Source organism: Lithobates pipiens, unplaced genomic scaffold (genome assembly GCF_037356315.1).
Source record: "Lithobates pipiens isolate NorthernLeopardFrog02 unplaced genomic scaffold, aLitPip1_a1.2 Scaffold_23, whole genome shotgun sequence".
Lineage (NCBI taxonomy): Eukaryota > Metazoa > Chordata > Amphibia > Anura > Ranidae > Lithobates > Lithobates pipiens.
Genome location: NW_027507785.1, coordinates 167,175,384 through 167,187,527, shown reverse-complemented (window position 1 = coordinate 167,187,527; position 12,144 = coordinate 167,175,384). Strand labels below are relative to the sequence as shown.

Below are 12,144 nucleotides of genomic sequence, written 5' to 3'. Positions count from 1 at the left end.
AATGGTGGGTGCCCTGATGCTATAAAAAGCAAACTAACCAGAGTCACCCGTAACACTTATACGGTGATCAGTGGTGAAAGGGTTAACTAGGGGCAATCAGGGGGTTCAAATTTTTATTAGGTAGTATATGGGGGTCCCTGGCACTATATAAAAACCTGACGGGGAACCGAAATAACTAACTGGCTAACCAGCGTCACCAGTGACACTTATACTGTGATCGCTGGTGAAAGGGTTAACTAGGGGCAATCAGGGGGTTAAAACCATTAATGGGTAGTATATCGGGGTACCTAGCGCTATAAAAACCTGGCGGTGAACCTAAAAAAAAAACTAGCTACCTAGCGACACTAATGCAGCGATCAGAAAAATGATCGCTTAGTGACACTGGCAAAAGGGGGTGAAAGGGTTAACTAGGGGCAATCAGGGGGTTAAAACCATTATTGGGTAGTATATCGGGGTACCTAGCGCTATAAAAACCTGGCGGTGAACCTAAAAAAATAACTAGCTACCTAGCGACACTAATGCAGCGATCAGAAAAATGATCGCTTAGTAACTCTAGGGGCAATCAGGGGGTTAAATCTTTATTGGGGGTGATAGGGGGCTACCCTGGACCTAACACTAACTGCCCTGACAGTTTTAACTGTTACAACTGACACTGAATGCAGTGATCAGTAAAGAAATGATCAATGCAATCAGTGACACTGTGACGGGGGGGGGGGGGGGGGGGGGTTGTGTGCCTGTGTGTACCGACATGTCAGTGTAGTGTTGGTGCACACTTACTTTTAGTCTTCTCCTCGTAGTCCGGTCAAAAAGACCGCCCCGTGGAGAATGACATCACTTCCTCCTTCCTGTGTAAACAATACACAGTGGGAGGAAGCTTCTCATTGGCCAGGAGCGATCCAGAGGGGGTGGCCAGAAACCAACGGCCATCCCCTCATCACGGATCGCTCCTGGAGCGAACCGGACCGCCGTATCCAGTGGGAGGGGGTCCGATTGGACCCCCCACCCGCTGGAAGGCAGGCACGTACATGTACGTGCTTGTGCCTGCCTGTGCCATTGTGATGACATACAATGGCAATACGGCGGTCCTTAAGTGGTTAAGCTCCTAGAAGCTGTTATTAGCTTTTTTTCTGCTCCTAGAAGCTAAATCCTATGTGTCCATGCACACTTCTTTAGGTTAAAGCTCCATGCACACTGGAGCTCATAAACTGCAGTTTATTGGAGTTTTGGGCGTTTTTTTTAAAAGCCCATAAACTCCACTCTATGTTAGCCTATGTGTCCATGCACATATGGAAGTTTTTTAGCTTTAATGAGCAGTGGAGTTTTATGGGCTTTTTTCTGAACGCCAGAAATTTGCGTTCAAAATGCCGCCCAAAAAAACGGCAAACGCTGATAAACGCTCATAAACACACGTTAATTACTGTGTTTCTTTTGTTTGTTGGCATGACTGGGGCTTTATAGTTATGTATCCTTGATTTGCGGTCAATTCGGTCCATGACCGCGATCGGATTCATTGACTTATGGGGTACTGTGTTTCTTTCGTTTGTTGGCATGACTGGGGCTTTATAGTTATGTATCCTTGATTTGCGGTCAATTCGGTCCATGACCGCGATCGGATTCATTGACTTATGGGGGTGTCCTTCTTCCCTCACATTCCCCCTTTCTTTCTTTTATTACCCCCTTGCAAAATCTTAGAGTTTTTTTTTTTTTTTTTAGATGCTTTGGCGCTGGCTTGCAACCGGTGTAATTATGGCATTATGGAGGAGCATACGGACGCCCAAGGGCACCTTTGCCCGGTTGGATATTTCCCTTCCAAACGATTTGTCCAACTTTTGGCAGCATCGGCTGCGTATTAGCTTGGGGAGTTTTACATCTATGGGTTGTGTGAGCATATAATATCTAGTGCCACACTCTATACATACGCTGGTCTCTTTCCAGCGTGATATTGAATGCCGGTGAGTACACTGGAGCATTATGGGAAATGTAGTTTCCCATTCCACTCTCTTCCCTCGCGCATGCGCATTGCTGCCCTATACGTCCGCATCGAGCCGGTGACGTCAGACGCCGGCTCGATGGACGGTGGCTTTATAGCAGGACACTATTATACCCGGCTCAGTCACGGAGGAGCCGTGCTAGGAGAGTGTCTACGCATCTGTATGGTTAGTAAAATCTTATTGATGGATGCCTTTGCTGGGATTTCTATATTTTGCACCTACTAATTTGCCATATTTTCCTCATATATATTATAGACACCCTGTAAGCAGGCTGAAAAGCTTGTGGGTACGCTACCCTTTGTAGCCCAGTTTACCTCCAATGGGCTTTTGGATATCCCTAGTGATCTAACATTAAGTAGTGGATTACAGGAAAGAATTTTCATCCCTTTATTAAGCATGTAAGTTGACAGACTATAATTATTTTCCTTGTTAAATGAATAGGACGATTAAATTATTGCGCTTCTTGGATATGATAAAATAAATATATAAGTGGTACTAATATGTAGATTTTCTAATGTCCTCAAAAAATACTTTTCACAAAATTCTCTTCAAAAAAGCATAAAGGTTCACTATTAATTAATACCACTATAGTGAATAATTTGATAGATACTTCTCTCTTTCTTCCACTGTATACATTTATACTGCTAAGGATAGAAAAGATGGAAATGGGTTGGGTTAAATATGGAATTTATCTGTAAAGATAGTTATAATTGATAAGTTAATGAACTCGTCATCCATAAAATAAATTCTTTTTATTAATTTGTCCTGAATAGCCATTGTCTGTGCCCTCCTTGCTATATTATTTGGTTGCTGGGCCCGCTGCCGTTGCATCTTTTATTCCATCTGGACGACTTCTTTGGTGATAGATGGGTTGGTGAAGTGGGGGTAAGCATACCTTTTTACTTAAAGCCCTACTCATGCCTCCTTGATAATATGTTTGAGTATATATATAGAGTCATGTAAACTGCTCTAAAATTGGACTTTGTAACTAAACTTGTGTTTTTCTTATGTGATTTTGTTATTTTGGTAGTTTGTATATCCTCTGATGAAGCAATAAGCGAAACATGTCAGGATAAGCAAATTACAACTACCTCAACTGAACCATTATCTGGATCGCAAGTTGTATATAACATCTTTGTATGATTATAAAGGCTGCTTTCTCTATTTGTTTTTATGGGTTATGGGATTGTTGTTATAAAATATTTAAAAACTTTTTATATACATATATCTTTTTTTTCTGAATACTGCACCCTTAATGTCCCACTTTTCTGCTTTGGATTTCGCTTTTCCAAAAATTTTTTTTTAGATATTACACGTTAATTAGTGTTTGGCATTCTATTTTTTCAATGCATTGTGGGAGTTTGGAATGCACTGTGGGATATTTGGAGTGTCCTCTGTGTATTTTTATTAAAAACTCCCATAAACGCTAACGCGCATAAACGCTAGTACAAAACTCTGTTAAAAGCAGGTTTATCAACCAGCGTTTTCTGCCAGCAATCTGGCATCCAGAAAAAGCTTTTTTGAGCTTCAGTGTACATGGAGCCTATTGGCGTGTTTGAGCTTCAGCATCAAGGAGCAGGGGAAAAAAAGTTTTTGTTGAGTTTCCTGGAGTGTTTTTTCCATCTGCAGATTTTTGTCTTCAGATTTACTAAAACCATGTAGTGCAAGGACCTGCCTGATTGCAAACACATTGAAACTCCTAAGGTTTGACCTCATATTATATATTATATATATTATATATATATATATATATATATATATATATATATATATATATATATATATATATATATATATATATATATATATATATATATATATATATAATATATATTATATCAGCAGAAAATCTGATAGTGTGTATGGGACTTAGTAGTGTTTTTTGAGCTTTTTTTGTTATTTGTTTTTTTTTTTTCCTTTTTACAGCAAAAATGCCAATAAAATCCTAATGCTCCTAAAACGCTGCTAAAACACTACTACAAAATCTTTTAACAGCATTTTTTATCCAGTGACTTTGTTCCAGCATTTTATTTTTTTTTAGCTTAAAAAAACGCTAGTGTGCATGGAGCCTCCAAACGTTTTTTTTTTTTACTTATACTCTTGATGATAACCATAAACAGGAAAGTTAGAGAAGATGAATCTACCTAACAGGGACACAGACAGTGCGAAAAATCTGAAAACTGTTCTAAATATTTACTTGTCACAATAAACAGCCCACGTAGAAAACTTGTGTAGCTGATTTTATAAACATCGTGCAGTGTGCCTGAATGCTTACACAACATGTTTGTATTTGTATTCCTATTAGCCAAAAGACTGTTTTTCAGCAAATTGCTAATTTGTTTATGTTAAAGTGGAAGCTTAATTATATCCAAGGGTGTGGATTTAAAAAATAAATAAAAATACTTGTCCAAGGGACTAAATCGGAGTCCCAATCTACTTATCCTGTTAAAAAAAAAAAAAAATAATAATAATAATATTTTTTTTTCTCAGGATGGAGACTGTGAAGGGTTGATGTTTTTGTATTGGGCAGAAATGCTTTTAGGAATGTCTGGGGCTTTGAAAAACGAGAGACTTTATGGTGACCTAAGCTTTAAATTTTGTTGTTTGTATTTTTTGCTGGAATTTTTTTTTTAGAAACCCCAGACATTATATATTATTTTTAAAGCAGAGGCCCTAGAGAATAAATTGGCGGTCATGGCAATTTTTGTGTGCAGTGGTTTTTCAAACATTTTAATGCAAAAAAACGCAAAATATATAACCTGATTTGGTAAAATACAATAGACGATGTTACGCTGAGTAAATAGATATGTGAAAGTTTAAAAGCCTTTACAGGTTACCACTTTATATTTACACAGGTGGTCTGTTGCTAGACTTACGCCCATAATCCGACTTTCGCAGTCATACCTCACATGTGGGCCTATCACCACATGCATGCAGGATCGACGCATGCATTCACCTTTGAGCATGGGGGGACAGGGGTACTTTAAAAAAAAAAAATGTATTATTATTTTTTATTTTTACCTTGTCTATAATAAACACATATATAATTTTTTTTTCTATATGTCACTTTTATTGCTGTCACAAGGAAAGTGAACATCACTTGTGACAGTAATAGGCAATGATGGCACTCTTTATGGTGAGATCTGGGGTCAATAAGACCCCAGATCCCTCCTCTGCCCTTAAAAGCATTTGATCATACCAAGATCAGCGTGATCAACTGCTTTCCATTTTTAAAAATTGAGCCAGGGAAACTGGAAGTGATGTTTGCTCATCACTTCCTGTTTCCTATGTCATAGAGGTGGATAGAGTGGCCCTGGTCTTTGCCTCTATGTTTTAGCCGGTGGAAGTGGGAGGAGGGGCTAATTAGCCACTGATTGCTTTTGCCCACAGCAGGGCTAAAAGTAAAAAAAAAATACTTCTTTCCAGTGCCCAGAACTGCATGTTACCAGGCATCGGGTGATAGGAATTTAACTTCCCTGTATATCTATTCTTAAAAATGGTCCCCCATCCCATGTTTTCTGCCTAACCTGTATCGAAAAAGAACTGCATACATCCCTATATTTAAAGCGGAGTTTCGCCTAAAAAAAAATAAAAATAAAAAATTAAAGTCAGCAGCTACAAATACTGCAGCTGCTTTCTTTTAAAATTGGGACACTTACCTGTCCAGGGCACCCTTAATGTCCTCACCCAAAGCTGACCCATCCCTCAGCTCCGGGTGGAGGCGCCGGCATCTTAAATAAGGGGATCAGGAAGTGAAGCCTTGCGGCCTTACAGCCTGGCTCCCTACTGCACATGTGCGTGTCTCTCTGCGTCTTCTGTGTGGTCCCTGCTGTCTTCTGGGACTTGTGTGTCTCCCAGAAGACAGCCGGGGGGGACAGAGGAGGGGTCGGACATGCTGTAGATCTGCAGATACTGCGGCGATCTTTTGCTGGAAGTGGGAGCAAATACCTGGATTAGACGGGTATCTGCGTGCCCCCCCCCCCCCCAAAAGGTGCCAAATGTGACAGCGGGGGGGGGGCCCGATTCCCCAAAAGTTCAATTTCTGGGTGGAACTCCGTTTTTAATCTTCTCCAGTCCAGTTGCGTGATCCTGCAGTTCCTGATGTCAGAAAACAGCTGCTGCAGGGAAGAGGAGGGAGCACCAACAATGGCTGGGCTGTGGAAGCCTATTGGTGTTTTTACTGCTCTTGGAATTCAGAGCCAATGTTGAGTGCTCCCTTACATAGAGCGGAAGGATCACGTGACCAGACTGGATTGAAAATGGGTACGTTTACAGATCTTTTTAAGAATAGTTTTGGTTGGGGTTTTCTTCCATTTTAAAAATCAAACCTGAGAGTACAACCAATTCATTATAATAAACGTGAAAATATAAAAGGTTGCACTCTCATAAACAAAGAAAAATCTTATCAAAAAATGATAACAAACCCATCCTCTGTGTGTCTCCTGACCTCCAAGATGGATGGATGGATCTGACAGCTCCCGTCTCAGCGTCCCCACACCGCTCACTGATCACTGTGCTTCACTCAGGTGTGTGTGCAGGATAAGGGAACACAGAAAGAAGGCTCACCGTATAGTATTTAAAAACGGGGTTTATTTAAGCTAAAATATGCACTTGCAACAGAGATAATAATATTAGGCAGTAGAGAGGGGATGGAAATCACCAACAAATATGAATGCTCATCCTGTCACAGCTCCCGTCTCTTTCCAGCATGTTTCCCCTTAACAGGCTATGTCTGGGAATGGAGGATCGTAGCCGGGTTAAGGGGAAACGTGTTGGAAAGAGACAGGAGCTGTGATATGATGAGCATCCAGATTTGTTGGCGATTTCCATCCTTTTTCTACTGCCTAATATTATTATCTCTGTTAAGTGCATATTTTAGCTTAACCACTTCAGCCCCGGAAGAATTTACCCCCTTCCTGATCAGAGCACTTTTTGCGATTCGGCACTGCGTCGCTTTAACTGACAATTGCGCAGTCATGCGATGTGGCTCCCAAACAAAATTGACGTCCTTTTTTCCCCCACAAATAGAGCTTTCTTTTGGTGGTATTTGATCACCTCTGCGGTTTTTACTTTTTGCGCTATAAACCAAAAAGGCAACAATTTTGAAAAAAAGCATTATTTTTTACTTTTTGCTATAATATCCCCAAAAAATACTTGAAATTTTTTTTCCCCCTCATCTGATACGTATTCTTCTACATATTTTTGGTAAAAAAAAAATCGCGAGAAGCGTTTATTGATTGGTTTGTGCAAAAGTTATAGCGTCTACAAAATAGGGGATAGTTTTATGGCATTTTTATTATTTTCTTTTTTTACTAGTGATGGCGGCGATCAGCGATTTTATTTATTTATTTATTTATTTATTTTTTTATCGTGACTGCGACATTATGGCGGACACATCAGACAATTTTGACACATTTTTGGGACCATTGGCATTAATACAGCGATCAATGCTAAAAAAAAATTGCCTTGCTGTAAAAATGTCACTGGCAGTGAAAGGGGTTAATCACTAGGTGGCGTTGTAGGGGTTAAGTGTGTCCTAGGGAGTGATTCTAACTGTGGGGGGGGCGGCTGTGTGTGACACGACACTGATCAGCGCTCCCGATTACAGGGAGAGCTGATTAGTGACACTGTCACTAGGCAGAAAGGGAAGATGCTTGTTTACATTAGCGTTTCCCCATTCTTCCTCACCGTGAGATGATCGCTGGTATGCCCGCGGGCCCATGGTCACGGAGCTCCCAGCGGGCGTGCGCGCACCCGCAAGCCACCTTGCAAAGGGCAACGTACAGGTACGCTAATCTGCCCGTACGTGCCCTTAAATAAACCCCGTTTTTACATACTATGGGATGAGCCTTCTTTCTGTGTTCCCGTATCCTGCACACACACCTGAGTAAAGCACAGTGATCCCCCTGTGTGAGGAAAGCTGTGCTGGGACGCTGTGGAATATACGTTCAGTGTGGGGACGCTGAGCTGTCAGATCCATCCATCCATCCATCTTGAAGGTCGGGAGACACACTGAGGATGTAGCCAGGCATCGGGCATTTACTTACCTCATGCGTTTGATGATCTCTTATAATCTAGAGATCATCAGGAGTTGGTAAGAGGCCAATTTACTTTGCATTTAGATTGTTATACTTTATTATCACTGGGAATGGTGGATAGCACATCCAGTTGGAATACCAATGGAATCATTTCTGATACACATGGAAACTTGTTTATTGAACTCTTTATCTATCACCAATACACTGTTTGTTATCATTTTTTTCTTTGTTTATGAGACAGCGCAACCTTTTATATTTTCACGTTTTTTTTTCATTATCTCCTTGCATCTAAAGTGTGGTAAAAGTGCAGCAGGCTACACTTATAATTAGAGCGAGATTTTCACATATTTCAATTCATTGCAATGCCTAGGCCACCCTTTCACAACCCCAAGCTTCTTCTAAAAAAAAAAAAAAAAACTTTTAAAATCCAGTTTATTTTTTTTTTCCACTGACTCCTTCAGAGAGATGAACATCATTTCCTGTGCTGGTGACCCCACAATAAGTGAGGGGAGGCTTAATAATGGGTTATAGCACAGCAACAACAAAAAACTTAACCCTTCCATCAACGCTCAAAAATGAAGTAACTAGGATAAAATGACTAGTTCTCTTGAAAGCTCACCACTGCTTGTTTTCATCTGTTGGAACCCTGAAAATACGCAATGCTGCCATTTATCAGGTAGAATCAATTAATACAATATCCAAGCTTTACTGCTGGTAATGCTATTCAAGGATGAAACCTGTGCTTGTGGCTGGGATATGCAGTCCCTCAATACTTTTAACATTGCTAGATATAAGGCAGCAACTCGGTGGAGTAAAACGTTGAAAATCTTTATTGGCTACAAATGTATATCTAGTATAATAGTAATGAGTAAGTGTCGGTTCACACTACAGAGACCTGAAAGTCCGCACAACTTTGCCAGGCAACTGCAAGGCAACTTTCAAAGCAACTTCAGGGAATTTCTGTGTAATCTTTCTGTAATGTCAGATCCAAATCACATCAATTAAGATAAGGATCCGACTTGGAGGCAACTTCCATTGAAATCTCTGGGTACAAGTCAGCTAGAAGTCGCCTTGAAGTAGTACAGGAACCTTTTCTGAAGTCAGAGCGACTTTAGTTGTGTACATTAAGACAGCTCTCATTCACTTCATTTCTTATGTCCAGCGACTTGGGGCGACTTGAGGTCTGACAAGTCAGATCCCAAAAAGAAAAAAAGGTGTACTATAACAGTAAACCTAGGTTGAACTTTAACCACTTGACCACTGGGCACCTAAACACCCTTAATAACCAGACCAACTTTCAGCTTTCGGTGCTCTCACAATTTGAATGACAATTACTCAGTCATACAACACTGGACCTATATGAAATTTTTTGTCCTTTTTTCACACAAATAGAGCTTTCTTTTGGTGGTATTTAATCACCGCTCTGTTTTTTATTTTTTGTGCTATAAAAGAAAAAATACAGAAAATTCTGTAAAAAAATGAATTTTTCTTTGTTTCTGTTATAAAATTTAGCAGATTAGTAATTTTTTCTACTACTACATATCTTTGGTAAAAATAAGTAACAATTGGTGGATATTATTTGGTCTTTGTGAAAGTTAGAGTCCACAAGCTATGGTACCAATATCTGAAAATTGATCACACCTGAAGGACTGACGGCCTATTTCAATTCTTGAGACCCTAACATGCCAGAAAAGTACAAATACTCCCCAAATGACCCCTTTTTGGAAAGAAGACATTCCAAGGTATTTAGTAAGAGGCATGATGAGTTTTTTGAAGTTGTCATTTTTTCCCACAATTCTTTGCAAAATCAAGATTTTTTTTTTTACTTTTTTTTTTTTTTTCACAAAATTGTCATATTATCAGTTTATTTCTCACACACAGCATATGCATACTACAAATTACACCCCAAAAACACATTCTGCTATTACTCCCGAGTATGGCAATACCACATGTGTGAGACTTTTACACAGTGTGGCCACATACAGAGGCCCAACATGCAGGGAGCGCCATCAGGCCTTCTGGAGCACCCAGGACAATTCTGACATTTCTCTCCTACATGTAAAAATCATCATTTATTTGCTAGAAAATTACATAGAATCCCAAAACATTATATATATATATATATATTTTTTTTAGCAAACACCCTGGAGAATACAATGGTGGTCGTTGCAACTTTTTATCTCGAACGGTATTTGCGCAGCAATTTTTTGAATGCTTTTTTGGAAAAAAAACTGTTTTGTGCTTAAAAAAAAAACACAGTAAAGTTAGCCCAATTTTTGCATAATGTGAAAGATGAAGTTACGCTGAGTAAGTAGATACCTAACATGTCACTCTTCAAAATTGCACATGCTCGTGGAATGGTGCCAAACGTCGCTACTTAAAAATCCCCATAGGCGACGCTTTAAATTTTTTTTTACTGGTTATATATTTTGAGTTACAGAGGAGGTCTAGGGCTAGAATTATTGCTCTCGCTCTAACGTTCGCAGCTATACCTCACATGTGTAGTTTGAACACCGTTTTCATATGTGGGCGGGACTTACGTATGCGTTCGCTACTGCATGCGAGCACATGGAGACAGGGGCGCTTTAAAAAAAATTGTTATTGTTCATTTTACTTTATTTTAGTTTGACATTTTTTTCCCCAAAAATACATTTTTTGATCACTTTTATTCCTATTACAAGGAATGTAAACATCCCTTGTAATAGGAACATGGCATGACAGGTCCTCTTTACAGTGAGATATGGGGTCAATAAGACCCCACATCTCACCTCTAAGCTGGGAAGCCTGAAATAAAAAAAAATAAAAAAGATTCTAGCTTTGATCGTATTGGCGAGTCGGTAGAAGCACCGGAGGGCGGCGGAAGGGGGGGATGTCTATGGCTGGGTATTGCAGGGTATCACCGACTATGGCTGGGTATTGCAGGGTATCTCTGAGTATGGCAATTTATGGCAGGGTATTGCAGAGTATTGGCAGGGTATTGCAAAGTATTGGCTGGAATTTTACTGCAGAGTATTGGCGGGTGTTGCAGACTGTTGGCGGGTGTTGCAGACTGTTGGCGGGTGTTGCAGAGTATTGCAGAGTATGTGCGGGTATTGCAGAGTATGTGCGGGTATTGCAGAGTATTGCAGAGAATTGAGGGGTTAAATTTTGGTGAGCAGCGATGTGGGCACTGCAGATGCAGCCCACAGCGCTGCTGACACCGATCTCTTCCCCCTCCGCTGTACAGAGAGGGGGAGGGAGGAATCGGCGTCCTAACATGACGCCGGTTTGTTTACAAGTGATCATTCCATCATTTGATGGAGCGATCACGTGGTAAACGTGATCCGTGATGCAGGACCCGGCGGTCACGGATGCTCTCGAGTGCGCGCCCCAGGGGGAATATGACGGCCTCCCAGAGTTAAACAACCACCCTGTAGCCATCATTCGGCTATGGGCCAGTTGTTAAGTGGTTAAAGGCATAAGAAGCAACGAAGAGGTATGAAAATAAACACAATTTATTGAAAAATACACAACATGAATAGAACAGTACAGAAAAATTTAAAATCATGTATACTAATACATAATGTGCAGTGAGCCCTTGTGTATCACCTTTTTGTCTCGTTTATTCCCTCAGTTTACGGATGTGGCTATGTGAGTGTGCTTCTTTTCTGTTTATTACTACTATTTAGGTTGATACACAAGGGCTCACTGCACATTATGTATTAGCATACATGATTTTTTTATTTTTCTGTTCTATTCATGTTGTGTATTTTTCAATAAATAGTGTTTATTTTCATACCTCTTTGTTGTTTCCTGTGCCTTTTAAAGAGGAAGTAAACTCTCCCACTCTGATGCTTCTTTTCATTTAGTCCATTATAATAAATAATTATCAGACTATAGCCACTGTAATCCAGCCCAAATCGCATATTACTTACTGTTTAAAGAAACTTCAAAAAACTTGTTTCCAGGGGTTAGGCCAGGGGTCTCAAACTGGTGGCCCTCCAGCTGTTGCAAAACTACAAATCCCATCATGCCTCTGCCTGTGGGAGTCATGCTTGTAACTGTCAGCCTTGCAATGCCTCATGGAACTTGTAGTTTTGCAACAGCTGGAGGGCCGCCAGTTTGAGACCCCTGGG

The 12,144-nt window shown here is 40.3% G+C and overlaps 1 protein-coding gene across 2 annotated transcripts in view; it reads left to right on the top strand.

Annotated features, from left to right (window-relative positions):
- The window catches only part of CEBPG (CCAAT enhancer binding protein gamma), a 46,818-nt gene that overhangs the window by 10,517 nt on the left and 24,157 nt on the right, over positions 1 to 12,144 (top strand). The window contains exon 2 of one of the 2 annotated variants that reach the window (XM_077452566.1): positions 2,765 to 2,876. The exons of the other annotated variant lie outside the window; for it this stretch is intronic. The gene's annotated coding sequence lies outside the window, so the exon portion shown is untranslated. The remainder of the gene's footprint in view (positions 1 to 2,764; positions 2,877 to 12,144) is intronic. 2 annotated transcript variants of the gene reach the window in all.